This window comes from Schistocerca gregaria, unplaced genomic scaffold, assembly GCF_023897955.1.
Source record: "Schistocerca gregaria isolate iqSchGreg1 unplaced genomic scaffold, iqSchGreg1.2 ptg000337l, whole genome shotgun sequence".
Taxonomy (NCBI): Eukaryota; Metazoa; Arthropoda; class Insecta; order Orthoptera; family Acrididae; genus Schistocerca; species Schistocerca gregaria.
In genome coordinates this window covers 618,727-645,974 of record NW_026061802.1, presented here as the reverse complement: position 1 = coordinate 645,974, position 27,248 = coordinate 618,727, and the positions used below count along the sequence as shown (strand labels likewise).

Here is a 27,248-nt window from a genome sequence, read left to right as displayed (position 1 = left end):
CAGCGATAGCACAGCTGTGAAGGACATGAGTCAATGTACAGCTGTGCATCGTGGGATGTTCTGTACTGTCGTGTGAGCCCGGATAGCTCAGTCGGTAGAGCATTAGGCTTTTTAACCTAAGGGTCCAGGGTTCAAGTCCCTGTTCGAGCGGATATTTTAATACTTTGGTAGCGATTCCTCTGGTAGCGGTGGAAACACTACGGAAAAGAATGCAGCTACGCCGTTTTCTGATGCCACATAGCTTTAAACCGTAGAAGTTGCATGTGTCGGAGAACCTCGACCTACGGGCAGTCGTGGCGGGGTGGTTAAGGCGTCTGACTCGAAATCAGATTCCCTCTGGGAGCGTAGGTTCGAATCCTACCGGCTGCGTGCGATTTTGCGTAAAGAGGAGCAAATATTTTCACACACGTGAACGCGGTTGCAAACCGATGGCGCCATCTTCAACAAGACGAAAATTTCCGTTTAACAATACTGAGTGTCGCGACGGCTGCTGCTTACTGTGGCTACCGGTTCTCCTCTCACTGACGCTGGGACTGCAGAAAGCCGTCGCAGGCCCACGAGTGCGCTCCCGTCATTTTCTCGCGTCGACGCCGAGTTCGTGAGTACACAGACGTGCTTGGAAGCGTTGGACAGAGCCAACATTCATTTCTCTCTTTTTTAAGAATCGCAATTCAGTCATTCGAGTGCGGAAAAAGCAATGGTGCAGCGTTTCTTTTCTTAAGATCTCGCAGCTACTTGCAAGTATGTCGACCACTTAAGACGACAGTAAACTAGCGTCAGCGGTGCGTCAGTGGGAAGTCGGTGAAGTCGCCATTGGAGCCACAAGCCAGTAATTACGTCATGCGAATCACTCGCACGCAACGCAGCTGTACGATAGCTCAGTCGGTAGAGCGTTTGATTTTCAACCAAAGGGTGTTGGGTTCAAGGCCATGTCTAGGCGAAAATTAATACAATTTCGTAACGGCTAATGTGCTGGCAATGGAAACACTACAGAAAAGAGTTAGGCCACGCAGCTTTCTGCCATTGGATTGCTTCTAAAGTTGGACTTTCACTTGTCGGAAGACGCTATTGCCACCGGCAGTCGTGGCCGAGTGGTTAAGGCGTCTGACTTGAAATCAGATTCCCTCTGGGAGCGTAGGTTCGAGTCCTGCCGACTGCGAAAATTTTCTCGCTCTCAGAAGATGGACGTTCAGCTGCATCCTAGCAGTTGCGTCTCTACTAAACACGTGGGTCTCCAGCAATGTGCAGTGTTCTTTGGCGCAGCGCTACAGTCGCTCCCAGAAGCCACAGCTCATCTCCTCGTCTCACTGCCGTCCACCAAGTGTCAGTGCAAGTGTCGCCTCTCTGGGCAGTGCAGATGTGTCCATTTTAGCTTGCAGACGGTGACGTGTAGCAATTTATGAGCTAACGCAAGTCAAATGTTTTAGCGTGTGTATCTGCTAGATACTGCCTCTCACATGGTAGAGAGGCTCACTCCTTCTTGTGTCTCGTTCTCTGCACACGAGTTGCACGTGGCATCGATATAGCAAAGGTTTTCTAGAGAAAGCGAAGTCAATATTACATGAATCGAGTCGACATGTTTGCTTCTTACGATGATGGAATCAGAAGAAATGTGTGTGGTACTTCACTGCATCTGCTGCTCGCCTTTCAGCGTCCCTATGTCTTATCAGACGAAGATGACTGTGAAATTGGCGGCGATTCAGAGGTTAACGAAGACGCGCAAATCTGCGGACTTAGGTGTGAGCCGAAATAGCTCAGTTGGGAGAGCGTTAGACTGAAGATCTAAAGGTCCCTGGTTCGATCCCGGGTTTCGGCAAGCGTATGTTTTGAAGCTGATGCCAATGGAATTGCTCCGAGTCTGTGATGATGTAGGTACAGCCGAGAACAAAAATGACTCTATCCTGTAACTGTTCAGGTTGTCTAGTGCTTGCCGTAAGAGGAACACAGTAGGCAACTCCCTGAGAAGTAAGAAAATACGAAAAGTCCTACCGACTGCGTTCCTTTTTTTGTGTCAGGAGGTGAAGAACGTCTCCAACGGAACCGTGAAATGAGCGAAAACGTGGGAAGCATTGCATTCGAAATGCTTGTGAAATTTCCAATTACTCAGTGAGTGTCGACAAAACACGTAAATCCTCTACTCCAACGTATGAGACCTAACGACTGCTGCGGTTTGTTTTTGCATCGGGTGTCAGCATTCTTCGATAGTCTGCTACAAGCTTAGCGCGACACGTTTGTAGACAGCATTCAGGCGACGTTTAATTAGTAACAGCTCCATGCAGCGATAGCACAGCTGTGAAGGACATGAGTCAATGTACAGCTGTGCATCGTGGGATGTTCTGTACTGTCGTGTGAGCCCGGATAGCTCAGTCGGTAGAGCATTAGGCTTTTTAACCTAAGGGTCCAGGGTTCAAGTCCCTGTTCGAGCGGATATTTTAATACTTTGGTAGCGATTCCTCTGGTAGCGGTGGAAACACTACGGAAAAGAATGCAGCTACGCCGTTTTCTGATGCCACATAGCTTTAAACCGTAGAAGTTGCATGTGTCGGAGAACCTCGACCTACGGGCAGTCGTGGCGGGGTGGTTAAGGCGTCTGACTCGAAATCAGATTCCCTCTGGGAGCGTAGGTTCGAATCCTACCGGCTGCGTGCGATTTTGCGTAAAGAGGAGCAAATATTTTCACACACGTGAACGCGGTTGCAAACCGATGGCGCCATCTTCAACAAGACGAAAATTTCCGTTTAACAATACTGAGTGTCGCGACGGCTGCTGCTTACTGTGGCTACCGGTTCTCCTCTCACTGACGCTGGGACTGCAGAAAGCCGTCGCAGGCCCACGAGTGCGCTCCCGTCATTTTCTCGCGTCGACGCCGAGTTCGTGAGTACACAGACGTGCTTGGAAGCGTTGGACAGAGCCAACATTCATTTCTCTCTTTTTTAAGAATCGCAATTCAGTCATTCGAGTGCGGAAAAAGCAATGGTGCAGCGTTTCTTTTCTTAAGATCTCGCAGCTACTTGCAAGTATGTCGACCACTTAAGACGACAGTAAACTAGCGTCAGCGGTGCGTCAGTGGGAAGTCGGTGAAGTCGCCATTGGAGCCACAAGCCAGTAATTACGTCATGCGAATCACTCGCACGCAACGCAGCTGTACGATAGCTCAGTCGGTAGAGCGTTTGATTTTCAACCAAAGGGTGTTGGGTTCAAGGCCATGTCTAGGCGAAAATTAATACAATTTCGTAACGGCTAATGTGCTGGCAATGGAAACACTACAGAAAAGAGTTAGGCCACGCAGCTTTCTGCCATTGGATTGCTTCTAAAGTTGGACTTTCACTTGTCGGAAGACGCTATTGCCACCGGCAGTCGTGGCCGAGTGGTTAAGGCGTCTGACTTGAAATCAGATTCCCTCTGGGAGCGTAGGTTCGAGTCCTGCCGACTGCGAAAATTTTCTCGCTCTCAGAAGATGGACGTTCAGCTGCATCCTAGCAGTTGCGTCTCTACTAAACACGTGGGTCTCCAGCAATGTGCAGTGTTCTTTGGCGCAGCGCTACAGTCGCTCCCAGAAGCCACAGCTCATCTCCTCGTCTCACTGCCGTCCACCAAGTGTCAGTGCAAGTGTCGCCTCTCTGGGCAGTGCAGATGTGTCCATTTTAGCTTGCAGACGGTGACGTGTAGCAATTTATGAGCTAACGCAAGTCAAATGTTTTAGCGTGTGTATCTGCTAGATACTGCCTCTCACATGGTAGAGAGGCTCACTCCTTCTTGTGTCTCGTTCTCTGCACACGAGTTGCACGTGGCATCGATATAGCAAAGGTTTTCTAGAGAAAGCGAAGTCAATATTACATGAATCGAGTCGACATGTTTGCTTCTTACGATGATGGAATCAGAAGAAATGTGTGTGGTACTTCACTGCATCTGCTGCTCGCCTTTCAGCGTCCCTATGTCTTATCAGACGAAGATGACTGTGAAATTGGCGGCGATTCAGAGGTTAACGAAGACGCGCAAAAATGCGGACTTAGGTGTGAGCCGAAATAGCTCAGTTGGGAGAGCGTTAGACTGAAGATCTAAAGGTCCCTGGTTCGATCCCGGGTTTCGGCAAGCGTATGTTTTGAAGCTGATGCCAATGGAATTGCTCCGAGTCTGTGATGATGTAGGTACAGCCGAGAACAAAAATGACTCTATCCTGTAACTGTTCAGGTTGTCTAGTGCTTGCCGTAAGAGGAACACAGTAGGCAACTCCCTGAGAAGTAAGAAAATACGAAAAGTCCTACCGACTGCGTTCCTTTTTTTGTGTCAGGAGGTGAAGAACGTCTCCAACGGAACCGTGAAATGAGCGAAAACGTGGGAAGCATTGCATTCGAAATGCTTGTGAAATTTCCAATTACTCAGTGAGTGTCGACAAAACACGTAAATCCTCTACTCCAACGTATGAGACCTAACGACTGCTGCGGTTTGTTTTTGCATCGGGTGTCAGCATTCTTCGATAGTCTGCTACAAGCTTAGCGCGACACGTTTGTAGACAGCATTCAGGCGACGTTTAATTAGTAACAGCTCCATGCAGCGATAGCACAGCTGTGAAGGACATGAGTCAATGTACAGCTGTGCATCGTGGGATGTTCTGTACTGTCGTGTGAGCCCGGATAGCTCAGTCGGTAGAGCATTAGGCTTTTTAACCTAAGGGTCCAGGGTTCAAGTCCCTGTTCGAGCGGATATTTTAATACTTTGGTAGCGATTCCTCTGGTAGCGGTGGAAACACTACGGAAAAGAATGCAGCTACGCCGTTTTCTGATGCCACATAGCTTTAAACCGTAGAAGTTGCATGTGTCGGAGAACCTCGACCTACGGGCAGTCGTGGCGGGGTGGTTAAGGCGTCTGACTCGAAATCAGATTCCCTCTGGGAGCGTAGGTTCGAATCCTACCGGCTGCGTGCGATTTTGCGTAAAGAGGAGCAAATATTTTCACACACGTGAACGCGGTTGCAAACCGATGGCGCCATCTTCAACAAGACGAAAATTTCCGTTTAACAATACTGAGTGTCGCGACGGCTGCTGCTTACTGTGGCTACCGGTTCTCCTCTCACTGACGCTGGGACTGCAGAAAGCCGTCGCAGGCCCACGAGTGCGCTCCCGTCATTTTCTCGCGTCGACGCCGAGTTCGTGAGTACACAGACGTGCTTGGAAGCGTTGGACAGAGCCAACATTCATTTCTCTCTTTTTTAAGAATCGCAATTCAGTCATTCGAGTGCGGAAAAAGCAATGGTGCAGCGTTTCTTTTCTTAAGATCTCGCAGCTACTTGCAAGTATGTCGACCACTTAAGACGACAGTAAACTAGCGTCAGCGGTGCGTCAGTGGGAAGTCGGTGAAGTCGCCATTGGAGCCACAAGCCAGTAATTACGTCATGCGAATCACTCGCACGCAACGCAGCTGTACGATAGCTCAGTCGGTAGAGCGTTTGATTTTCAACCAAAGGGTGTTGGGTTCAAGGCCATGTCTAGGCGAAAATTAATACAATTTCGTAACGGCTAATGTGCTGGCAATGGAAACACTACAGAAAAGAGTTAGGCCACGCAGCTTTCTGCCATTGGATTGCTTCTAAAGTTGGACTTTCACTTGTCGGAAGACGCTATTGCCACCGGCAGTCGTGGCCGAGTGGTTAAGGCGTCTGACTTGAAATCAGATTCCCTCTGGGAGCGTAGGTTCGAGTCCTGCCGACTGCGAAAATTTTCTCGCTCTCAGAAGATGGACGTTCAGCTGCATCCTAGCAGTTGCGTCTCTACTAAACACGTGGGTCTCCAGCAATGTGCAGTGTTCTTTGGCGCAGCGCTACAGTCGCTCCCAGAAGCCACAGCTCATCTCCTCGTCTCACTGCCGTCCACCAAGTGTCAGTGCAAGTGTCGCCTCTCTGGGCAGTGCAGATGTGTCCATTTTAGCTTGCAGACGGTGACGTGTAGCAATTTATGAGCTAACGCAAGTCAAATGTTTTAGCGTGTGTATCTGCTAGATACTGCCTCTCACATGGTAGAGAGGCTCACTCCTTCTTGTGTCTCGTTCTCTGCACACGAGTTGCACGTGGCATCGATATAGCAAAGGTTTTCTAGAGAAAGCGAAGTCAATATTACATGAATCGAGTCGACATGTTTGCTTCTTACGATGATGGAATCAGAAGAAATGTGTGTGGTACTTCACTGCATCTGCTGCTCGCCTTTCAGCGTCCCTATGTCTTATCAGACGAAGATGACTGTGAAATTGGCGGCGATTCAGAGGTTAACGAAGACGCGCAAAAATGCGGACTTAGGTGTGAGCCGAAATAGCTCAGTTGGGAGAGCGTTAGACTGAAGATCTAAAGGTCCCTGGTTCGATCCCGGGTTTCGGCAAGCGTATGTTTTGAAGCTGATGCCAATGGAATTGCTCCGAGTCTGTGATGATGTAGGTACAGCCGAGAACAAAAATGACTCTATCCTGTAACTGTTCAGGTTGTCTAGTGCTTGCCGTAAGAGGAACACAGTAGGCAACTCCCTGAGAAGTAAGAAAATACGAAAAGTCCTACCGACTGCGTTCCTTTTTTTGTGTCAGGAGGTGAAGAACGTCTCCAACGGAACCGTGAAATGAGCGAAAACGTGGGAAGCATTGCATTCGAAATGCTTGTGAAATTTCCAATTACTCAGTGAGTGTCGACAAAACACGTAAATCCTCTACTCCAACGTATGAGACCTAACGACTGCTGCGGTTTGTTTTTGCATCGGGTGTCAGCATTCTTCGATAGTCTGCTACAAGCTTAGCGCGACACGTTTGTAGACAGCATTCAGGCGACGTTTAATTAGTAACAGCTCCATGCAGCGATAGCACAGCTGTGAAGGACATGAGTCAATGTACAGCTGTGCATCGTGGGATGTTCTGTACTGTCGTGTGAGCCCGGATAGCTCAGTCGGTAGAGCATTAGGCTTTTTAACCTAAGGGTCCAGGGTTCAAGTCCCTGTTCGAGCGGATATTTTAATACTTTGGTAGCGATTCCTCTGGTAGCGGTGGAAACACTACGGAAAAGAATGCAGCTACGCCGTTTTCTGATGCCACATAGCTTTAAACCGTAGAAGTTGCATGTGTCGGAGAACCTCGACCTACGGGCAGTCGTGGCGGGGTGGTTAAGGCGTCTGACTCGAAATCAGATTCCCTCTGGGAGCGTAGGTTCGAATCCTACCGGCTGCGTGCGATTTTGCGTAAAGAGGAGCAAATATTTTCACACACGTGAACGCGGTTGCAAACCGATGGCGCCATCTTCAACAAGACGAAAATTTCCGTTTAACAATACTGAGTGTCGCGACGGCTGCTGCTTACTGTGGCTACCGGTTCTCCTCTCACTGACGCTGGGACTGCAGAAAGCCGTCGCAGGCCCACGAGTGCGCTCCCGTCATTTTCTCGCGTCGACGCCGAGTTCGTGAGTACACAGACGTGCTTGGAAGCGTTGGACAGAGCCAACATTCATTTCTCTCTTTTTTAAGAATCGCAATTCAGTCATTCGAGTGCGGAAAAAGCAATGGTGCAGCGTTTCTTTTCTTAAGATCTCGCAGCTACTTGCAAGTATGTCGACCACTTAAGACGACAGAAAACTAGCGTCAGCGGTGCGTCAGTGGGAAGTCGGTGAAGTCGCCATTGGAGCCACAAGCCAGTAATTACGTCATGCGAATCACTCGCACGCAACGCAGCTGTACGATAGCTCAGTCGGTAGAGCGTTTGATTTTCAACCAAAGGGTGTTGGGTTCAAGGCCATGTCTAGGCGAAAATTAATACAATTTCGTAACGGCTAATGTGCTGGCAATGGAAACACTACAGAAAAGAGTTAGGCCACGCAGCTTTCTGCCATTGGATTGCTTCTAAAGTTGGACTTTCACTTGTCGGAAGACGCTATTGCCACCGGCAGTCGTGGCCGAGTGGTTAAGGCGTCTGACTTGAAATCAGATTCCCTCTGGGAGCGTAGGTTCGAGTCCTGCCGACTGCGAAAATTTTCTCGCTCTCAGAAGATGGACGTTCAGCTGCATCCTAGCAGTTGCGTCTCTACTAAACACGTGGGTCTCCAGCAATGTGCAGTGTTCTTTGGCGCAGCGCTACAGTCGCTCCCAGAAGCCACAGCTCATCTCCTCGTCTCACTGCCGTCCACCAAGTGTCAGTGCAAGTGTCGCCTCTCTGGGCAGTGCAGATGTGTCCATTTTAGCTTGCAGACGGTGACGTGTAGCAATTTATGAGCTAACGCAAGTCAAATGTTTTAGCGTGTGTTTCTGCTAGATACTGGCTCTCACACAGTGGAGAGACTCACTCCTTCTTGTGTCTCGTTCTCTGCACACGAGTTGCACGTGGCATCGATATAGCAAAGGTTTTCTAGCGCCAGCGAAGTCGATATTACATGAATCGAGTCGACATGTTTGCTTCTTACGATGATGGAATCAGAAGAAATGTGTGTGGTACTTCACTGCATCTGCTGCTCGCCTTTCAGCGTCCCTATGTCTTATCAGACGAAGATGACTGTGAAATTGGCGGCGATTCAGAGGTTAACGAAGACGCGCAAATATGCGGACTTAGGTGTGAGCCGAAATAGCTCAGTTGGGAGAGCGTTAGAGTGAAGATCTAAAGGTCCCTGGTTCGATCCCGGGTTTCGGCAAGCGTATGTTTTGAAGCTGATGCCAATGGAATTGCTCCGAGTCTGTGATGATGTAGGTACAGCCGAGAACAAAAATGACTCTATCCTGTAACTGTTCAGGTTGTCTAGTGCTTGCCGTAAGAGGAACACAGTAGGCAACTCCCTGAGAAGTAAGAAAATACGAAAAGTCCTACCGACTGCGTTCCTTTTTTTGTGTCAGGAGGTGAAGAACGTCTCCAACGGAACCGTGAAATGAGCGAAAACGTGGGAAGCATTGCATTCGAAATGCTTGTGAAATTTCCAATTACTCAGTGAGTGTCGACAAAACACGTAAATCCTCTACTCCAACGTATGAGACCTAACGACTGCTGCGGTTTGTTTTTGCATCGGGTGTCAGCATTCTTCGATAGTCTGCTACAAGCTTAGCGCGACACGTTTGTAGACAGCATTCAGGCGACGTTTAATTAGTAACAGCTCCATGCAGCGATAGCACAGCTGTGAAGGACATGAGTCAATGTACAGCTGTGCATCGTGGGATGTTCTGTACTGTCGTGTGAGCCCGGATAGCTCAGTCGGTAGAGCATTAGGCTTTTTAACCTAAGGGTCCAGGGTTCAAGTCCCTGTTCGAGCGGATATTTTAATACTTTGGTAGCGATTCCTCTGGTAGCGGTGGAAACACTACGGAAAAGAATGCAGCTACGCCGTTTTCTGATGCCACATAGCTTTAAACCGTAGAAGTTGCATGTGTCGGAGAACCTCGACCTACGGGCAGTCGTGGCGGGGTGGTTAAGGCGTCTGACTCGAAATCAGATTCCCTCTGGGAGCGTAGGTTCGAATCCTACCGGCTGCGTGCGATTTTGCGTAAAGAGGAGCAAATATTTTCACACACGTGAACGCGGTTGCAAACCGATGGCGCCATCTTCAACAAGACGAAAATTTCCGTTTAACAATACTGAGTGTCGCGACGGCTGCTGCTTACTGTGGCTACCGGTTCTCCTCTCACTGACGCTGGGACTGCAGAAAGCCGTCGCAGGCCCACGAGTGCGCTCCCGTCATTTTCTCGCGTCGACGCCGAGTTCGTGAGTACACAGACGTGCTTGGAAGCGTTGGACAGAGCCAACATTCATTTCTCTCTTTTTTAAGAATCGCAATTCAGTCATTCGAGTGCGGAAAAAGCAATGGTGCAGCGTTTCTTTTCTTAAGATCTCGCAGCTACTTGCAAGTATGTCGACCACTTAAGACGACAGTAAACTAGCGTCAGCGGTGCGTCAGTGGGAAGTCGGTGAAGTCGCCATTGGAGCCACAAGCCAGTAATTACGTCATGCGAATCACTCGCACGCAACGCAGCTGTACGATAGCTCAGTCGGTAGAGCGTTTGATTTTCAACCAAAGGGTGTTGGGTTCAAGGCCATGTCTAGGCGAAAATTAATACAATTTCGTAACGGCTAATGTGCTGGCAATGGAAACACTACAGAAAAGAGTTAGGCCACGCAGCTTTCTGCCATTGGATTGCTTCTAAAGTTGGACTTTCACTTGTCGGAAGACGCTATTGCCACCGGCAGTCGTGGCCGAGTGGTTAAGGCGTCTGACTTGAAATCAGATTCCCTCTGGGAGCGTAGGTTCGAGTCCTGCCGACTGCGAAAATTTTCTCGCTCTCAGAAGATGGACGTTCAGCTGCATCCTAGCAGTTGCGTCTCTACTAAACACGTGGGTCTCCAGCAATGTGCAGTGTTCTTTGGCGCAGCGCTACAGTCGCTCCCAGAAGCCACAGCTCATCTCCTCGTCTCACTGCCGTCCACCAAGTGTCAGTGCAAGTGTCGCCTCTCTGGGCAGTGCAGATGTGTCCATTTTAGCTTGCAGACGGTGACGTGTAGCAATTTATGAGCTAACGCAAGTCAAATGTTTTAGCGTGTGTATCTGCTAGATACTGCCTCTCACATGGTAGAGAGGCTCACTCCTTCTTGTGTCTCGTTCTCTGCACACGAGTTGCACGTGGCATCGATATAGCAAAGGTTTTCTAGAGAAAGCGAAGTCAATATTACATGAATCGAGTCGACATGTTTGCTTCTTACGATGATGGAATCAGAAGAAATGTGTGTGGTACTTCACTGCATCTGCTGCTCGCCTTTCAGCGTCCCTATGTCTTATCAGACGAAGATGACTGTGAAATTGGCGGCGATTCAGAGGTTAACGAAGACGCGCAAATATGCGGACTTAGGTGTGAGCCGAAATAGCTCAGTTGGGAGAGCGTTAGAGTGAAGATCTAAAGGTCCCTGGTTCGATCCCGGGTTTCGGCAAGCGTATGTTTTGAAGCTGATGCCAATGGAATTGCTCCGAGTCTGTGATGATGTAGGTACAGCCGAGAACAAAAATGACTCTATCCTGTAACTGTTCAGGTTGTCTAGTGCTTGCCGTAAGAGGAACACAGTAGGCAACTCCCTGAGAAGTAAGAAAATACGAAAAGTCCTACCGACTGCGTTCCTTTTTTTGTGTCAGGAGGTGAAGAACGTCTCCAACGGAACCGTGAAATGAGCGAAAACGTGGGAAGCATTGCATTCGAAATGCTTGTGAAATTTCCAATTACTCAGTGAGTGTCGACAAAACACGTAAATCCTCTACTCCAACGTATGAGACCTAACGACTGCTGCGGTTTGTTTTTGCATCGGGTGTCAGCATTCTTCGATAGTCTGCTACAAGCTTAGCGCGACACGTTTGTAGACAGCATTCAGGCGACGTTTAATTAGTAACAGCTCCATGCAGCGATAGCACAGCTGTGAAGGACATGAGTCAATGTACAGCTGTGCATCGTGGGATGTTCTGTACTGTCGTGTGAGCCCGGATAGCTCAGTCGGTAGAGCATTAGGCTTTTTAACCTAAGGGTCCAGGGTTCAAGTCCCTGTTCGAGCGGATATTTTAATACTTTGGTAGCGATTCCTCTGGTAGCGGTGGAAACACTACGGAAAAGAATGCAGCTACGCCGTTTTCTGATGCCACATAGCTTTAAACCGTAGAAGTTGCATGTGTCGGAGAACCTCGACCTACGGGCAGTCGTGGCGGGGTGGTTAAGGCGTCTGACTCGAAATCAGATTCCCTCTGGGAGCGTATGTTCGAATCCTACCGGCTGCGTGCGATTTTGCGTAAAGAGGAGCAAATATTTTCACACACGTGAACGCGGTTGCAAACCGATGGCGCCATCTTCAACAAGACGAAAATTTCCGTTTAACAATACTGAGTGTCGCGACGGCTGCTGCTTACTGTGGCTACCGGTTCTCCTCTCACTGACGCTGGGACTGCAGAAAGCCGTCGCAGGCCCACGAGTGCGCTCCCGTCATTTTCTCGCGTCGACGCCGAGTTCGTGAGTACACAGACGTGCTTGGAAGCGTTGGACAGAGCCAACATTCATTTCTCTCTTTTTTAAGAATCGCAATTCAGTCATTCGAGTGCGGAAAAAGCAATGGTGCAGCGTTTCTTTTCTTAAGATCTCGCAGCTACTTGCAAGTATGTCGACCACTTAAGACGACAGTAAACTAGCGTCAGCGGTGCGTCAGTGGGAAGTCGGTGAAGTCGCCATTGGAGCCACAAGCCAGTAATTACGTCATGCGAATCACTCGCACGCAACGCAGCTGTACGATAGCTCAGTCGGTAGAGCGTTTGATTTTCAACCAAAGGGTGTTGGGTTCAAGGCCATGTCTAGGCGAAAATTAATACAATTTCGTAACGGCTAATGTGCTGGCAATGGAAACACTACAGAAAAGAGTTAGGCCACGCAGCTTTCTGCCATTGGATTGCTTCTAAAGTTGGACTTTCACTTGTCGGAAGACGCTATTGCCACCGGCAGTCGTGGCCGAGTGGTTAAGGCGTCTGACTTGAAATCAGATTCCCTCTGGGAGCGTAGGTTCGAGTCCTGCCGACTGCGAAAATTTTCTCGCTCTCAGAAGATGGACGTTCAGCTGCATCCTAGCAGTTGCGTCTCTACTAAACACGTGGGTCTCCAGCAATGTGCAGTGTTCTTTGGCGCAGCGCTACAGTCGCTCCCAGAAGCCACAGCTCATCTCCTCGTCTCACTGCCGTCCACCAAGTGTCAGTGCAAGTGTCGCCTCTCTGGGCAGTGCAGATGTGTCCATTTTAGCTTGCAGACGGTGACGTGTAGCAATTTATGAGCTAACGCAAGTCAAATGTTTTAGCGTGTGTATCTGCTAGATACTGCCTCTCACATGGTAGAGAGGCTCACTCCTTCTTGTGTCTCGTTCTCTGCACACGAGTTGCACGTGGCATCGATATAGCAAAGGTTTTCTAGAGAAAGCGAAGTCAATATTACATGAATCGAGTCGACATGTTTGCTTCTTACGATGATGGAATCAGAAGAAATGTGTGTGGTACTTCACTGCATCTGCTGCTCGCCTTTCAGCGTCCCTATGTCTTATCAGACGAAGATGACTGTGAAATTGGCGGCGATTCAGAGGTTAACGAAGACGCGCAAATATGCGGACTTAGGTGTGAGCCGAAATAGCTCAGTTGGGAGAGCGTTAGAGTGAAGATCTAAAGGTCCCTGGTTCGATCCCGGGTTTCGGCAAGCGTATGTTTTGAAGCTGATGCCAATGGAATTGCTCCGAGTCTGTGATGATGTAGGTACAGCCGAGAACAAAAATGACTCTATCCTGTAACTGTTCAGGTTGTCTAGTGCTTGCCGTAAGAGGAACACAGTAGGCAACTCCCTGAGAAGTAAGAAAATACGAAAAGTCCTACCGACTGCGTTCCTTTTTTTGTGTCAGGAGGTGAAGAACGTCTCCAACGGAACCGTGAAATGAGCGAAAACGTGGGAAGCATTGCATTCGAAATGCTTGTGAAATTTCCAATTACTCAGTGAGTGTCGACAAAACACGTAAATCCTCTACTCCAACGTATGAGACCTAACGACTGCTGCGGTTTGTTTTTGCATCGGGTGTCAGCATTCTTCGATAGTCTGCTACAAGCTTAGCGCGACACGTTTGTAGACAGCATTCAGGCGACGTTTAATTAGTAACAGCTCCATGCAGCGATAGCACAGCTGTGAAGGACATGAGTCAATGTACAGCTGTGCATCGTGGGATGTTCTGTACTGTCGTGTGAGCCCGGATAGCTCAGTCGGTAGAGCATTAGGCTTTTTAACCTAAGGGTCCAGGGTTCAAGTCCCTGTTCGAGCGGATATTTTAATACTTTGGTAGCGATTCCTCTGGTAGCGGTGGAAACACTACGGAAAAGAATGCAGCTACGCCGTTTTCTGATGCCACATAGCTTTAAACCGTAGAAGTTGCATGTGTCGGAGAACCTCGACCTACGGGCAGTCGTGGCGGGGTGGTTAAGGCGTCTGACTCGAAATCAGATTCCCTCTGGGAGCGTATGTTCGAATCCTACCGGCTGCGTGCGATTTTGCGTAAAGAGGAGCAAATATTTTCACACACGTGAACGCGGTTGCAAACCGATGGCGCCATCTTCAACAAGACGAAAATTTCCGTTTAACAATACTGAGTGTCGCGACGGCTGCTGCTTACTGTGGCTACCGGTTCTCCTCTCACTGACGCTGGGACTGCAGAAAGCCGTCGCAGGCCCACGAGTGCGCTCCCGTCATTTTCTCGCGTCGACGCCGAGTTCGTGAGTACACAGACGTGCTTGGAAGCGTTGGACAGAGCCAACATTCATTTCTCTCTTTTTTAAGAATCGCAATTCAGTCATTCGAGTGCGGAAAAAGCAATGGTGCAGCGTTTCTTTTCTTAAGATCTCGCAGCTACTTGCAAGTATGTCGACCACTTAAGACGACAGTAAACTAGCGTCAGCGGTGCGTCAGTGGGAAGTCGGTGAAGTCGCCATTGGAGCCACAAGCCAGTAATTACGTCATGCGAATCACTCGCACGCAACGCAGCTGTACGATAGCTCAGTCGGTAGAGCGTTTGATTTTCAACCAAAGGGTGTTGGGTTCAAGGCCATGTCTAGGCGAAAATTAATACAATTTCGTAACGGCTAATGTGCTGGCAATGGAAACACTACAGAAAAGAGTTAGGCCACGCAGCTTTCTGCCATTGGATTGCTTCTAAAGTTGGACTTTCACTTGTCGGAAGACGCTATTGCCACCGGCAGTCGTGGCCGAGTGGTTAAGGCGTCTGACTTGAAATCAGATTCCCTCTGGGAGCGTAGGTTCGAGTCCTGCCGACTGCGAAAATTTTCTCGCTCTCAGAAGATGGACGTTCAGCTGCATCCTAGCAGTTGCGTCTCTACTAAACACGTGGGTCTCCAGCAATGTGCAGTGTTCTTTGGCGCAGCGCTACAGTCGCTCCCAGAAGCCACAGCTCATCTCCTCGTCTCACTGCCGTCCACCAAGTGTCAGTGCAAGTGTCGCCTCTCTGGGCAGTGCAGATGTGTCCATTTTAGCTTGCAGACGGTGACGTGTAGCAATTTATGAGCTAACGCAAGTCAAATGTTTTAGCGTGTGTATCTGCTAGATACTGCCTCTCACATGGTAGAGAGGCTCACTCCTTCTTGTGTCTCGTTCTCTGCACACGAGTTGCACGTGGCATCGATATAGCAAAGGTTTTCTAGAGAAAGCGAAGTCAATATTACATGAATCGAGTCGACATGTTTGCTTCTTACGATGATGGAATCAGAAGAAATGTGTGTGGTACTTCACTGCATCTGCTGCTCGCCTTTCAGCGTCCCTATGTCTTATCAGACGAAGATGACTGTGAAATTGGCGGCGATTCAGAGGTTAACGAAGACGCGCAAATATGCGGACTTAGGTGTGAGCCGAAATAGCTCAGTTGGGAGAGCGTTAGACTGAAGATCTAAAGGTCCCTGGTTCGATCCCGGGTTTCGGCAAGCGTATGTTTTGAAGCTGATGCCAATGGAATTGCTCCGAGTCTGTGATGATGTAGGTACAGCCGAGAACAAAAATGACTCTATCCTGTAACTGTTCAGGTTGTCTAGTGCTTGCCGTAAGAGGAACACAGTAGGCAACTCCCTGAGAAGTAAGAAAATACGAAAAGTCCTACCGACTGCGTTCCTTTTTTTGTGTCAGGAGGTGAAGAACGTCTCCAACGGAACCGTGAAATGAGCGAAAACGTGGGAAGCATTGCATTCGAAATGCTTGTGAAATTTCCAATTACTCAGTGAGTGTCGACAAAACACGTAAATCCTCTACTCCAACGTATGAGACCTAACGACTGCTGCGGTTTGTTTTTGCATCGGGTGTCAGCATTCTTCGATAGTCTGCTACAAGCTTAGCGCGACACGTTTGTAGACAGCATTCAGGCGACGTTTAATTAGTAACAGCTCCATGCAGCGATAGCACAGCTGTGAAGGACATGAGTCAATGTACAGCTGTGCATCGTGGGATGTTCTGTACTGTCGTGTGAGCCCGGATAGCTCAGTCGGTAGAGCATTAGGCTTTTTAACCTAAGGGTCCAGGGTTCAAGTCCCTGTTCGAGCGGATATTTTAATACTTTGGTAGCGATTCCTCTGGTAGCGGTGGAAACACTACGGAAAAGAATGCAGCTACGCCGTTTTCTGATGCCACATAGCTTTAAACCGTAGAAGTTGCATGTGTCGGAGAACCTCGACCTACGGGCAGTCGTGGCGGGGTGGTTAAGGCGTCTGACTCGAAATCAGATTCCCTCTGGGAGCGTATGTTCGAATCCTACCGGCTGCGTGCGATTTTGCGTAAAGAGGAGCAAATATTTTCACACACGTGAACGCGGTTGCAAACCGATGGCGCCATCTTCAACAAGACGAAAATTTCCGTTTAACAATACTGAGTGTCGCGACGGCTGCTGCTTACTGTGGCTACCGGTTCTCCTCTCACTGACGCTGGGACTGCAGAAAGCCGTCGCAGGCCCACGAGTGCGCTCCCGTCATTTTCTCGCGTCGACGCCGAGTTCGTGAGTACACAGACGTGCTTGGAAGCGTTGGACAGAGCCAACATTCATTTCTCTCTTTTTTAAGAATCGCAATTCAGTCATTCGAGTGCGGAAAAAGCAATGGTGCAGCGTTTCTTTTCTTAAGATCTCGCAGCTACTTGCAAGTATGTCGACCACTTAAGACGACAGTAAACTAGCGTCAGCGGTGCGTCAGTGGGAAGTCGGTGAAGTCGCCATTGGAGCCACAAGCCAGTAATTACGTCATGCGAATCACTCGCACGCAACGCAGCTGTACGATAGCTCAGTCGGTAGAGCGTTTGATTTTCAACCAAAGGGTGTTGGGTTCAAGGCCATGTCTAGGCGAAAATTAATACAATTTCGTAACGGCTAATGTGCTGGCAATGGAAACACTACAGAAAAGAGTTAGGCCACGCAGCTTTCTGCCATTGGATTGCTTCTAAAGTTGGACTTTCACTTGTCGGAAGACGCTATTGCCACCGGCAGTCGTGGCCGAGTGGTTAAGGCGTCTGACTTGAAATCAGATTCCCTCTGGGAGCGTAGGTTCGAGTCCTGCCGACTGCGAAAATTTTCTCGCTCTCAGAAGATGGACGTTCAGCTGCATCCTAGCAGTTGCGTCTCTACTAAACACGTGGGTCTCCAGCAATGTGCAGTGTTCTTTGGCGCAGCGCTACAGTCGCTCCCAGAAGCCACAGCTCATCTCCTCGTCTCACTGCCGTCCACCAAGTGTCAGTGCAAGTGTCGCCTCTCTGGGCAGTGCAGATGTGTCCATTTTAGCTTGCAGACGGTGACGTGTAGCAATTTATGAGCTAACGCAAGTCAAATGTTTTAGCGTGTGTATCTGCTAGATACTGCCTCTCACATGGTAGAGAGGCTCACTCCTTCTTGTGTCTCGTTCTCTGCACACGAGTTGCACGTGGCATCGATATAGCAAAGGTTTTCTAGAGAAAGCGAAGTCAATATTACATGAATCGAGTCGACATGTTTGCTTCTTACGATGATGGAATCAGAAGAAATGTGTGTGGTACTTCACTGCATCTGCTGCTCGCCTTTCAGCGTCCCTATGTCTTATCAGACGAAGATGACTGTGAAATTGGCGGCGATTCAGAGGTTAACGAAGACGCGCAAATCTGCGGACTTAGGTGTGAGCCGAAATAGCTCAGTTGGGAGAGCGTTAGACTGAAGATCTAAAGGTCCCTGGTTCGATCCCGGGTTTCGGCAAGCGTATGTTTTGAAGCTGATGCCAATGGAATTGCTCCGAGTCTGTGATGATGTAGGTACAGCCGATAACAAAAATGACTCTATCCTGTAACTGTTCAGGTTGTCTAGTGCTTGCCGTAAGAGGAACACAGTAGGCAACTCCCTGAGAAGTAAGAAAATACGAAAAGTCCTACCGACTGCGTTCCTTTTTTTGTGTCAGGAGGTGAAGAACGTCTCCAACGGAACCGTGAAATGAGCGAAAACGTGGGAAGCATTGCATTCGAAATGCTTGTGAAATTTCCAATTACTCAGTGAGTGTCGACAAAACACGTAAATCCTCTACTCCAACGTATGAGACCTAACGACTGCTGCGGTTTGTTTTTGCATCGGGTGTCAGCATTCTTCGATAGTCTGCTACAAGCTTAGCGCGACACGTTTGTAGACAGCATTCAGGCGACGTTTAATTAGTAACAGCTCCATGCAGCGATAGCACAGCTGTGAAGGACATGAGTCAATGTACAGCGGTGCATCGTGGGATGTTCTGTACTGTCGTGTGAGCCCGGATAGCTCAGTCGGTAGAGCATTAGGCTTTTTAACCTAAGGGTCCAGGGTTCAAGTCCCTGTTCGAGCGGATATTTTAATACTTTGGTAGCGATTCCTCTGGTAGCGGTGGAAACACTACGGAAAAGAATGCAGCTACGCCGTTTTCTGATGCCACATAGCTTTAAACCGTAGAAGTTGCATGTGTCGGAGAACCTCGACCTACGGGCAGTCGTGGCGGGGTGGTTAAGGCGTCTGACTCGAAATCAGATTCCCTCTGGGAGCGTAGGTTCGAATCCTACCGGCTGCGTGCGATTTTGCGTAAAGAGGAGCAAATATTTTCACACACGTGAACGCGGTTGCAAACCGATGGCGCCATCTTCAACAAGACGAAAATTTCCGTTTAACAATACTGAGTGTCGCGACGGCTGCTGCTTACTGTGGCTACCGGTTCTCCTCTCACTGACGCTGGGACTGCAGAAAGCCGTCGCAGGCCCACGAGTGCGCTCCCGTCATTTTCTCGCGTCGACGCCGAGTTCGTGAGTACACAGACGTGCTTGGAAGCGTTGGACAGAGCCAACATTCATTTCTCTCTTTTTTAAGAATCGCAATTCAGTCATTCGAGTGCGGAAAAAGCAATGGTGCAGCGTTTCTTTTCTTAAGATCTCGCAGCTACTTGCAAGTATGTCGACCACTTAAGACGACAGAAAACTAGCGTCAGCGGTGCGTCAGTGGGAAGTCGGTGAAGTCGCCATTGGAGCCACAAGCCAGTAATTACGTCATGCGAATCACTCGCACGCAACGCAGCTGTACGATAGCTCAGTCGGTAGAGCGTTTGATTTTCAACCAAAGGGTGTTGGGTTCAAGGCCATGTCTAGGCGAAAATTAATACAATTTCGTAACGGCTAATGTGCTGGCAATGGAAACACTACAGAAAAGAGTTAGGCCACGCAGCTTTCTGCCATTGGATTGCTTCTAAAGTTGGACTTTCACTTGTCGGAAGACGCTATTGCCACCGGCAGTCGTGGCCGAGTGGTTAAGGCGTCTGACTTGAAATCAGATTCCCTCTGGGAGCGTAGGTTCGAGTCCTGCCGACTGCGAAAATTTTCTCGCTCTCAGAAGATGGACGTTCAGCTGCATCCTAGCAGTTGCGTCTCTACTAAACACGTGGGTCTCCAGCAATGTGCAGTGTTCTTTGGCGCAGCGCTACAGTCGCTCCCAGAAGCCACAGCTCATCTCCTCGTCTCACTGCCGTCCACCAAGTGTCAGTGCAAGTGTCGCCTCTCTGGGCAGTGCAGATGTGTCCATTTTAGCTTGCAGACGGTGACGTGTAGCAATTTATGAGCTAACGCAAGTCAAATGTTTTAGCGTGTGTATCTGCTAGATACTGCCTCTCACATGGTAGAGAGGCTCACTCCTTCTTGTGTCTCGTTCTCTGCACACGAGTTGCACGTGGCATCGATATAGCAAAGGTTTTCTAGAGAAAGCGAAGTCAATATTACATGAATCGAGTCGACATGTTTGCTTCTTACGATGATGGAATCAGAAGAAATGTGTGTGGTACTTCACTGCATCTGCTGCTCGCCTTTCAGCGTCCCTATGTCTTATCAGACGAAGATGACTGTGAAATTGGCGGCGATTCAGAGGTTAACGAAGACGCGCAAATATGCGGACTTAGGTGTGAGCCGAAATAGCTCAGTTGGGAGAGCGTTAGACTGAAGATCTAAAGGTCCCTGGTTCGATCCCGGGTTTCGGCAAGCGTATGTTTTGAAGCTGATGCCAATGGAATTGCTCCGAGTCTGTGATGATGTAGGTACAGCCGAGAACAAAAATGACTCTATCCTGTAACTGTTCAGGTTGTCTAGTGCTTGCCGTAAGAGGAACACAGTAGGCAACTCCCTGAGAAGTAAGAAAATACGAAAAGTCCTACCGACTGCGTTCCTTTTTTTGTGTCAGGAGGTGAAGAACGTCTCCAACGGAACCGTGAAATGAGCGAAAACGTGGGAAGCATTGCATTCGAAATGCTTGTGAAATTTCCAATTACTCAGTGAGTGTCGACAAAACACGTAAATCCTCTACTCCAACGTATGAGACCTAACGACTGCTGCGGTTTGTTTTTGCATCGGGTGTCAGCATTCTTCGATAGTCTGCTACAAGCTTAGCGCGACACGTTTGTAGACAGCATTCAGGCGACGTTTAATTAGTAACAGCTCCATGCAGCGATAGCACAGCTGTGAAGGACATGAGTCAATGTACAGCGGTGCATCGTGGGATGTTCTGTACTGTCGTGTGAGCCCGGATAGCTCAGTCGGTAGAGCATTAGGCTTTTTAACCTAAGGGTCCAGGGTTCAAGTCCCTGTTCGAGCGGATATTTTAATACTTTGGTAGCGATTCCTCTGGTAGCGGTGGAAACACTACGGAAAAGAATGCAGCTACGCCGTTTTCTGATGCCACATAGCTTTAAACCGTAGAAGTTGCATGTGTCGGAGAACCTCGACCTACGGGCAGTCGTGGCGGGGTGGTTAAGGCGTCTGACTCGAAATCAGATTCCCTCTGGGAGCGTAGGTTCGAATCCTACCGGCTGCGTGCGATTTTGCGTAAAGAGGAGCAAATATTTTCACACACGTGAACGCGGTTGCAAACCGATGGCGCCATCTTCAACAAGACGAAAATTTCCGTTTAACAATACTGAGTGTCGCGACGGCTGCTGCTTACTGTGGCTACCGGTTCTCCTCTCACTGACGCTGGGACTGCAGAAAGCCGTCGCAGGCCCACGAGTGCGCTCCCGTCATTTTCTCGCGTCGACGCCGAGTTCGTGAGTACACAGACGTGCTTGGAAGCGTTGGACAGAGCCAACATTCATTTCTCTCTTTTTTAAGAATCGCAATTCAGTCATTCGAGTGCGGAAAAAGCAATGGTGCAGCGTTTCTTTTCTTAAGATCTCGCAGCTACTTGCAAGTATGTCGACCACTTAAGACGACAGAAAACTAGCGTCAGCGGTGCGTCAGTGGGAAGTCGGTGAAGTCGCCATTGGAGCCACAAGCCAGTAATTACGTCATGCGAATCACTCGCACGCAACGCAGCTGTACGATAGCTCAGTCGGTAGAGCGTTTGATTTTCAACCAAAGGGTGTTGGGTTCAAGGCCATGTCTAGGCGAAAATTAATACAATTTCGTAACGGCTAATGTGCTGGCAATGGAAACACTACAGAAAAGAGTTAGGCCACGCAGCTTTCTGCCATTGGATTGCTTCTAAAGTTGGACTTTCACTTGTCGGAAGACGCTATTGCCACCGGCAGTCGTGGCCGAGTGGTTAAGGCGTCTGACTTGAAATCAGATTCCCTCTGGGAGCGTAGGTTCGAGTCCTGCCGACTGCGAAAATTTTCTCGCTCTCAGAAGATGGACGTTCAGCTGCATCCTAGCAGTTGCGTCTCTACTAAACACGTGGGTCTCCAGCAATGTGCAGTGTTCTTTGGCGCAGCGCTACAGTCGCTCCCAGAAGCCACAGCTCATCTCCTCGTCTCACTGCCGTCCACCAAGTGTCAGTGCAAGTGTCGCCTCTCTGGGCAGTGCAGATGTGTCCATTTTAGCTTGCAGACGGTGACGTGTAGCAATTTATGAGCTAACGCAAGTCAAATGTTTTAGCGTGTGTTTCTGCTAGATACTGGCTCTCACACAGTGGAGAGACTCACTCCTTCTTGTGTCTCGTTCTCTGCACACGAGTTGCACGTGGCATCGATATAGCAAAGGTTTTCTAGCGCCAGCGAAGTCGATATTACATGAATCGAGTCGACATGTTTGCTTCTTACGATGATGGAATCAGAAGAAATGTGTGTGGTACTTCACTGCATCTGCTGCTCGCCTTTCAGCGTCCCTATGTCTTATCAGACGAAGATGACTGTGAAATTGGCGGCGATTCAGAGGTTAACGAAGACGCGCAAATATGCGGACTTAGGTGTGAGCCGAAATAGCTCAGTTGGGAGAGCGTTAGACTGAAGATCTAAAGGTCCCTGGTTCGATCCCGGGTTTCGGCAAGCGTATGTTTTGAAGCTGATGCCAATGGAATTGCTCCGAGTCTGTGATGATGTAGGTACAGCCGAGAACAAAAATGACTCTATCCTGTAACTGTTCAGGTTGTCTAGTGCTTGCCGTAAGAGGAACACAGTAGGCAACTCCCTGAGAAGTAAGAAAATACGAAAAGTCCTACCGACTGCGTTCCTTTTTTTGTGTCAGGAGGTGAAGAACGTCTCCAACGGAACCGTGAAATGAGCGAAAACGTGGGAAGCATTGCATTCGAAATGCTTGTGAAATTTCCAATTACTCAGTGAGTGTCGACAAAACACGTAAATCCTCTACTCCAACGTATGAGACCTAACGACTGCTGCGGTTTGTTTTTGCATCGGGTGTCAGCATTCTTCGATAGTCTGCTACAAGCTTAGCGCGACACGTTTGTAGACAGCATTCAGGCGACGTTTAATTAGTAACAGCTCCATGCAGCGATAGCACAGCTGTGAAGGACATGAGTCAATGTACAGCTGTGCATCGTGGGATGTTCTGTACTGTCGTGTGAGCCCGGATAGCTCAGTCGGTAGAGCATTAGGCTTTTTAACCTAAGGGTCCAGGGTTCAAGTCCCTGTTCGAGCGGATATTTTAATACTTTGGTAGCGATTCCTCTGGTAGCGGTGGAAACACTACGGAAAAGAATGCAGCTACGCCGTTTTCTGATGCCACATAGCTTTAAACCGTAGAAGTTGCATGTGTCGGAGAACCTCGACCTACGGGCAGTCGTGGCGGGGTGGTTAAGGCGTCTGACTCGAAATCAGATTCCCTCTGGGAGCGTAGGTTCGAATCCTACCGGCTGCGTGCGATTTTGCGTAAAGAGGAGCAAATATTTTCACACACGTGAACGCGGTTGCAAACCGATGGCGCCATCTTCAACAAGACGAAAATTTCCGTTTAACAATACTGAGTGTCGCGACGGCTGCTGCTTACTGTGGCTACCGGTTCTCCTCTCACTGACGCTGGGACTGCAGAAAGCCGTCGCAGGCCCACGAGTGCGCTCCCGTCATTTTCTCGCGTCGACGCCGAGTTCGTGAGTACACAGACGTGCTTGGAAGCGTTGGACAGAGCCAACATTCATTTCTCTCTTTTTTAAGAATCGCAATTCAGTCATTCGAGTGCGGAAAAAGCAATGGTGCAGCGTTTCTTTTCTTAAGATCTCGCAGCTACTTGCAAGTATGTCGACCACTTAAGACGACAGAAAACTAGCGTCAGCGGTGCGTCAGTGGGAAGTCGGTGAAGTCGCCATTGGAGCCACAAGCCAGTAATTACGTCATGCGAATCACTCGCACGCAACGCAGCTGTACGATAGCTCAGTCGGTAGAGCGTTTGATTTTCAACCAAAGGGTGTTGGGTTCAAGGCCATGTCTAGGCGAAAATTAATACAATTTCGTAACGGCTAATGTGCTGGCAATGGAAACACTACAGAAAAGAGTTAGGCCACGCAGCTTTCTGCCATTGGATTGCTTCTAAAGTTGGACTTTCACTTGTCGGAAGACGCTATTGCCACCGGCAGTCGTGGCCGAGTGGTTAAGGCGTCTGACTTGAAATCAGATTCCCTCTGGGAGCGTAGGTTCGAGTCCTGCCGACTGCGAAAATTTTCTCGCTCTCAGAAGATGGACGTTCAGCTGCATCCTAGCAGTTGCGTCTCTACTAAACACGTGGGTCTCCAGCAATGTGCAGTGTTCTTTGGCGCAGCGCTACAGTCGCTCCCAGAAGCCACAGCTCATCTCCTCGTCTCACTGCCGTCCACCAAGTGTCAGTGCAAGTGTCGCCTCTCTGGGCAGTGCAGATGTGTCCATTTTAGCTTGCAGACGGTGACGTGTAGCAATTTATGAGCTAACGCAAGTCAAATGTTTTAGCGTGTGTTTCTGCTAGATACTGGCTCTCACACAGTGGAGAGACTCACTCCTTCTTGTGTCTCGTTCTCTGCACACGAGTTGCACGTGGCATCGATATAGCAAAGGTTTTCTAGCGCCAGCGAAGTCGATATTACATGAATCGAGTCGACATGTTTGCTTCTTACGATGATGGAATCAGAAGAAATGTGTGTGGTACTTCACTGCATCTGCTGCTCGCCTTTCAGCGTCCCTATGTCTTATCAGACGAAGATGACTGTGAAATTGGCGGCGATTCAGAGGTTAACGAAGACGCGCAAATATGCGGACTTAGGTGTGAGCCGAAATAGCTCAGTTGGGAGAGCGTTAGACTGAAGATCTAAAGGTCCCTGGTTCGATCCCGGGTTTCGGCAAGCGTATGTTTTGAAGCTGATGCCAATGGAATTGCTCCGAGTCTGTGATGATGTAGGTACAGCCGAGAACAAAAATGACTCTATCCTGTAACTGTTCAGGTTGTCTAGTGCTTGCCGTAAGAGGAACACAGTAGGCAACTCCCTGAGAAGTAAGAAAATACGAAAAGTCCTACCGACTGCGTTCCTTTTTTTGTGTCAGGAGGTGAAGAACGTCTCCAACGGAACCGTGAAATGAGCGAAAACGTGGGAAGCATTGCATTCGAAATGCTTGTGAAATTTCCAATTACTCAGTGAGTGTCGACAAAACACGTAAATCCTCTACTCCAACGTATGAGACCTAACGACTGCTGCGGTTTGTTTTTGCATCGGGTGTCAGCATTCTTCGATAGTCTGCTACAAGCTTAGCGCGACACGTTTGTAGACAGCATTCAGGCGACGTTTAATTAGTAACAGCTCCATGCAGCGATAGCACAGCTGTGAAGGACATGAGTCAATGTACAGCTGTGCATCGTGGGATGTTCTGTACTGTCGTGTGAGCCCGGATAGCTCAGTCGGTAGAGCATTAGGCTTTTTAACCTAAGGGTCCAGGGTTCAAGTCCCTGTTCGAGCGGATATTTTAATACTTTGGTAGCGATTCCTCTGGTAGCGGTGGAAACACTACGGAAAAGAATGCAGCTACGCCGTTTTCTGATGCCACATAGCTTTAAACCGTAGAAGTTGCATGTGTCGGAGAACCTCGACCTACGGGCAGTCGTGGCGGGGTGGTTAAGGCGTCTGACTCGAAATCAGATTCCCTCTGGGAGCGTAGGTTCGAATCCTACCGGCTGCGTGCGATTTTGCGTAAAGAGGAGCAAATATTTTCACACACGTGAACGCGGTTGCAAACCGATGGCGCCATCTTCAACAAGACGAAAATTTCCGTTTAACAATACTGAGTGTCGCGACGGCTGCTGCTTACTGTGGCTACCGGTTCTCCTCTCACTGACGCTGGGACTGCAGAAAGCCGTCGCAGGCCCACGAGTGCGCTCCCGTCATTTTCTCGCGTCGACGCCGAGTTCGTGAGTACACAGACGTGCTTGGAAGCGTTGGACAGAGCCAACATTCATTTCTCTCTTTTTTAAGAATCGCAATTCAGTCATTCGAGTGCGGAAAAAGCAATGGTGCAGCGTTTCTTTTCTTAAGATCTCGCAGCTACTTGCAAGTATGTCGACCACTTAAGACGACAGTAAACTAGCGTCAGCGGTGCGTCAGTGGGAAGTCGGTGAAGTCGCCATTGGAGCCACAAGCCAGTAATTACGTCATGCGAATCACTCGCACGCAACGCAGCTGTACGATAGCTCAGTCGGTAGAGCGTTTGATTTTCAACCAAAGGGTGTTGGGTTCAAGGCCATGTCTAGGCGAAAATTAATACAATTTCGTAACGGCTAATGTGCTGGCAATGGAAACACTACAGAAAAGAGTTAGGCCACGCAGCTTTCTGCCATTGGATTGCTTCTAAAGTTGGACTTTCACTTGTCGGAAGACGCTATTGCCACCGGCAGTCGTGGCCGAGTGGTTAAGGCGTCTGACTTGAAATCAGATTCCCTCTGGGAGCGTAGGTTCGAGTCCTGCCGACTGCGAAAATTTTCTCGCTCTCAGAAGATGGACGTTCAGCTGCATCCTAGCAGTTGCGTCTCTACTAAACACGTGGGTCTCCAGCAATGTGCAGTGTTCTTTGGCGCAGCGCTACAGTCGCTCCCAGAAGCCACAGCTCATCTCCTCGTCTCACTGCCGTCCACCAAGTGTCAGTGCAAGTGTCGCCTCTCTGGGCAGTGCAGATGTGTCCATTTTAGCTTGCAGACGGTGACGTGTAGCAATTTATGAGCTAACGCAAGTCAAATGTTTTAGCGTGTGTATCTGCTAGATACTGCCTCTCACATGGTAGAGAGGCTCACTCCTTCTTGTGTCTCGTTCTCTGCACACGAGTTGCACGTGGCATCGATATAGCAAAGGTTTTCTAGAGAAAGCGAAGTCAATATTACATGAATCGAGTCGACATGTTTGCTTCTTACGATGATGGAATCAGAAGAAATGTGTGTGGTACTTCACTGCATCTGCTGCTCGCCTTTCAGCGTCCCTATGTCTTATCAGACGAAGATGACTGTGAAATTGGCGGCGATTCAGAGGTTAACGAAGACGCGCAAATATGCGGACTTAGGTGTGAGCCGAAATAGCTCAGTTGGGAGAGCGTTAGACTGAAGATCTAAAGGTCCCTGGTTCGATCCCGGGTTTCGGCAAGCGTATGTTTTGAAGCTGATGCCAATGGAATTGCTCCGAGTCTGTGATGATGTAGGTACAGCCGAGAACAAAAATGACTCTATCCTGTAACTGTTCAGGTTGTCTAGTGCTTGCCGTAAGAGGAACACAGTAGGCAACTCCCTGAGAAGTAAGAAAATACGAAAAGTCCTACCGACTGCGTTCCTTTTTTTGTGTCAGGAGGTGAAGAACGTCTCCAACGGAACCGTGAAATGAGCGAAAACGTGGGAAGCATTGCATTCGAAATGCTTGTGAAATTTCCAATTACTCAGTGAGTGTCGACAAAACACGTAAATCCTCTACTCCAACGTATGAGACCTAACGACTGCTGCGGTTTGTTTTTGCATCGGGTGTCAGCATTCTTCGATAGTCTGCTA

At 49.0% G+C, this 27,248-nt stretch overlaps 36 non-coding genes across 36 annotated transcripts; all 36 read left to right on the top strand.

The window, feature by feature from the left end:
- The first annotated feature begins 287 nt into the window (after nucleotides 1-287).
- Nucleotides 288-369, top strand: Trnas-cga (transfer RNA serine (anticodon CGA)). The gene has a single exon. It is a non-coding gene; the product is annotated as a tRNA-Ser (tRNA).
- Nucleotides 370-1,077: 708 nt separating this feature from the next.
- On the top strand, nucleotides 1,078-1,159 carry Trnas-uga (transfer RNA serine (anticodon UGA)). The gene has a single exon. It is a non-coding gene; the product is annotated as a tRNA-Ser (tRNA).
- A 584-nt stretch (nucleotides 1,160-1,743) lies between these two features.
- Trnaf-gaa (transfer RNA phenylalanine (anticodon GAA)) lies at nucleotides 1,744-1,816 on the top strand. The gene has a single exon. It is a non-coding gene; the product is annotated as a tRNA-Phe (tRNA).
- A 747-nt stretch (nucleotides 1,817-2,563) lies between these two features.
- Trnas-cga (transfer RNA serine (anticodon CGA)) lies at nucleotides 2,564-2,645 on the top strand. Its single transcript has one exon. It is a non-coding gene; the product is annotated as a tRNA-Ser (tRNA).
- A 708-nt stretch (nucleotides 2,646-3,353) lies between these two features.
- On the top strand, nucleotides 3,354-3,435 carry Trnas-uga (transfer RNA serine (anticodon UGA)). Its single transcript has one exon. It is a non-coding gene; the product is annotated as a tRNA-Ser (tRNA).
- A 584-nt stretch (nucleotides 3,436-4,019) lies between these two features.
- Trnaf-gaa (transfer RNA phenylalanine (anticodon GAA)) lies at nucleotides 4,020-4,092 on the top strand. The gene has a single exon. It is a non-coding gene; the product is annotated as a tRNA-Phe (tRNA).
- Nucleotides 4,093-4,839: 747 nt separating this feature from the next.
- Nucleotides 4,840-4,921, top strand: Trnas-cga (transfer RNA serine (anticodon CGA)). Its single transcript has one exon. It is a non-coding gene; the product is annotated as a tRNA-Ser (tRNA).
- A 708-nt stretch (nucleotides 4,922-5,629) lies between these two features.
- Trnas-uga (transfer RNA serine (anticodon UGA)) lies at nucleotides 5,630-5,711 on the top strand. The gene has a single exon. It is a non-coding gene; the product is annotated as a tRNA-Ser (tRNA).
- A 584-nt stretch (nucleotides 5,712-6,295) lies between these two features.
- On the top strand, nucleotides 6,296-6,368 carry Trnaf-gaa (transfer RNA phenylalanine (anticodon GAA)). Its single transcript has one exon. It is a non-coding gene; the product is annotated as a tRNA-Phe (tRNA).
- A 747-nt stretch (nucleotides 6,369-7,115) lies between these two features.
- Trnas-cga (transfer RNA serine (anticodon CGA)) lies at nucleotides 7,116-7,197 on the top strand. The gene has a single exon. It is a non-coding gene; the product is annotated as a tRNA-Ser (tRNA).
- Nucleotides 7,198-7,905: 708 nt separating this feature from the next.
- Trnas-uga (transfer RNA serine (anticodon UGA)) lies at nucleotides 7,906-7,987 on the top strand. Its single transcript has one exon. It is a non-coding gene; the product is annotated as a tRNA-Ser (tRNA).
- A 584-nt stretch (nucleotides 7,988-8,571) lies between these two features.
- On the top strand, nucleotides 8,572-8,644 carry Trnaf-gaa (transfer RNA phenylalanine (anticodon GAA)). The gene has a single exon. It is a non-coding gene; the product is annotated as a tRNA-Phe (tRNA).
- Nucleotides 8,645-9,391: 747 nt separating this feature from the next.
- Nucleotides 9,392-9,473, top strand: Trnas-cga (transfer RNA serine (anticodon CGA)). The gene has a single exon. It is a non-coding gene; the product is annotated as a tRNA-Ser (tRNA).
- A 708-nt stretch (nucleotides 9,474-10,181) lies between these two features.
- Nucleotides 10,182-10,263, top strand: Trnas-uga (transfer RNA serine (anticodon UGA)). The gene has a single exon. It is a non-coding gene; the product is annotated as a tRNA-Ser (tRNA).
- A 584-nt stretch (nucleotides 10,264-10,847) lies between these two features.
- On the top strand, nucleotides 10,848-10,920 carry Trnaf-gaa (transfer RNA phenylalanine (anticodon GAA)). Its single transcript has one exon. It is a non-coding gene; the product is annotated as a tRNA-Phe (tRNA).
- A 747-nt stretch (nucleotides 10,921-11,667) lies between these two features.
- On the top strand, nucleotides 11,668-11,749 carry Trnas-cga (transfer RNA serine (anticodon CGA)). Its single transcript has one exon. It is a non-coding gene; the product is annotated as a tRNA-Ser (tRNA).
- A 708-nt stretch (nucleotides 11,750-12,457) lies between these two features.
- Trnas-uga (transfer RNA serine (anticodon UGA)) lies at nucleotides 12,458-12,539 on the top strand. The gene has a single exon. It is a non-coding gene; the product is annotated as a tRNA-Ser (tRNA).
- A 584-nt stretch (nucleotides 12,540-13,123) lies between these two features.
- Trnaf-gaa (transfer RNA phenylalanine (anticodon GAA)) lies at nucleotides 13,124-13,196 on the top strand. Its single transcript has one exon. It is a non-coding gene; the product is annotated as a tRNA-Phe (tRNA).
- Nucleotides 13,197-13,943: 747 nt separating this feature from the next.
- On the top strand, nucleotides 13,944-14,025 carry Trnas-cga (transfer RNA serine (anticodon CGA)). The gene has a single exon. It is a non-coding gene; the product is annotated as a tRNA-Ser (tRNA).
- Nucleotides 14,026-14,733: 708 nt separating this feature from the next.
- Trnas-uga (transfer RNA serine (anticodon UGA)) lies at nucleotides 14,734-14,815 on the top strand. The gene has a single exon. It is a non-coding gene; the product is annotated as a tRNA-Ser (tRNA).
- Nucleotides 14,816-15,399: 584 nt separating this feature from the next.
- On the top strand, nucleotides 15,400-15,472 carry Trnaf-gaa (transfer RNA phenylalanine (anticodon GAA)). Its single transcript has one exon. It is a non-coding gene; the product is annotated as a tRNA-Phe (tRNA).
- Nucleotides 15,473-16,219: 747 nt separating this feature from the next.
- On the top strand, nucleotides 16,220-16,301 carry Trnas-cga (transfer RNA serine (anticodon CGA)). Its single transcript has one exon. It is a non-coding gene; the product is annotated as a tRNA-Ser (tRNA).
- Nucleotides 16,302-17,009: 708 nt separating this feature from the next.
- Trnas-uga (transfer RNA serine (anticodon UGA)) lies at nucleotides 17,010-17,091 on the top strand. Its single transcript has one exon. It is a non-coding gene; the product is annotated as a tRNA-Ser (tRNA).
- A 584-nt stretch (nucleotides 17,092-17,675) lies between these two features.
- Nucleotides 17,676-17,748, top strand: Trnaf-gaa (transfer RNA phenylalanine (anticodon GAA)). Its single transcript has one exon. It is a non-coding gene; the product is annotated as a tRNA-Phe (tRNA).
- A 747-nt stretch (nucleotides 17,749-18,495) lies between these two features.
- Nucleotides 18,496-18,577, top strand: Trnas-cga (transfer RNA serine (anticodon CGA)). The gene has a single exon. It is a non-coding gene; the product is annotated as a tRNA-Ser (tRNA).
- Nucleotides 18,578-19,285: 708 nt separating this feature from the next.
- Nucleotides 19,286-19,367, top strand: Trnas-uga (transfer RNA serine (anticodon UGA)). Its single transcript has one exon. It is a non-coding gene; the product is annotated as a tRNA-Ser (tRNA).
- Nucleotides 19,368-19,951: 584 nt separating this feature from the next.
- On the top strand, nucleotides 19,952-20,024 carry Trnaf-gaa (transfer RNA phenylalanine (anticodon GAA)). Its single transcript has one exon. It is a non-coding gene; the product is annotated as a tRNA-Phe (tRNA).
- Nucleotides 20,025-20,771: 747 nt separating this feature from the next.
- Trnas-cga (transfer RNA serine (anticodon CGA)) lies at nucleotides 20,772-20,853 on the top strand. The gene has a single exon. It is a non-coding gene; the product is annotated as a tRNA-Ser (tRNA).
- Nucleotides 20,854-21,561: 708 nt separating this feature from the next.
- Trnas-uga (transfer RNA serine (anticodon UGA)) lies at nucleotides 21,562-21,643 on the top strand. Its single transcript has one exon. It is a non-coding gene; the product is annotated as a tRNA-Ser (tRNA).
- Nucleotides 21,644-22,227: 584 nt separating this feature from the next.
- Trnaf-gaa (transfer RNA phenylalanine (anticodon GAA)) lies at nucleotides 22,228-22,300 on the top strand. Its single transcript has one exon. It is a non-coding gene; the product is annotated as a tRNA-Phe (tRNA).
- A 747-nt stretch (nucleotides 22,301-23,047) lies between these two features.
- On the top strand, nucleotides 23,048-23,129 carry Trnas-cga (transfer RNA serine (anticodon CGA)). The gene has a single exon. It is a non-coding gene; the product is annotated as a tRNA-Ser (tRNA).
- A 708-nt stretch (nucleotides 23,130-23,837) lies between these two features.
- On the top strand, nucleotides 23,838-23,919 carry Trnas-uga (transfer RNA serine (anticodon UGA)). Its single transcript has one exon. It is a non-coding gene; the product is annotated as a tRNA-Ser (tRNA).
- Nucleotides 23,920-24,503: 584 nt separating this feature from the next.
- Trnaf-gaa (transfer RNA phenylalanine (anticodon GAA)) lies at nucleotides 24,504-24,576 on the top strand. The gene has a single exon. It is a non-coding gene; the product is annotated as a tRNA-Phe (tRNA).
- A 747-nt stretch (nucleotides 24,577-25,323) lies between these two features.
- On the top strand, nucleotides 25,324-25,405 carry Trnas-cga (transfer RNA serine (anticodon CGA)). Its single transcript has one exon. It is a non-coding gene; the product is annotated as a tRNA-Ser (tRNA).
- Nucleotides 25,406-26,113: 708 nt separating this feature from the next.
- Trnas-uga (transfer RNA serine (anticodon UGA)) lies at nucleotides 26,114-26,195 on the top strand. Its single transcript has one exon. It is a non-coding gene; the product is annotated as a tRNA-Ser (tRNA).
- Nucleotides 26,196-26,779: 584 nt separating this feature from the next.
- Nucleotides 26,780-26,852, top strand: Trnaf-gaa (transfer RNA phenylalanine (anticodon GAA)). The gene has a single exon. It is a non-coding gene; the product is annotated as a tRNA-Phe (tRNA).
- Nucleotides 26,853-27,248: the final 396 nt, after the last annotated feature.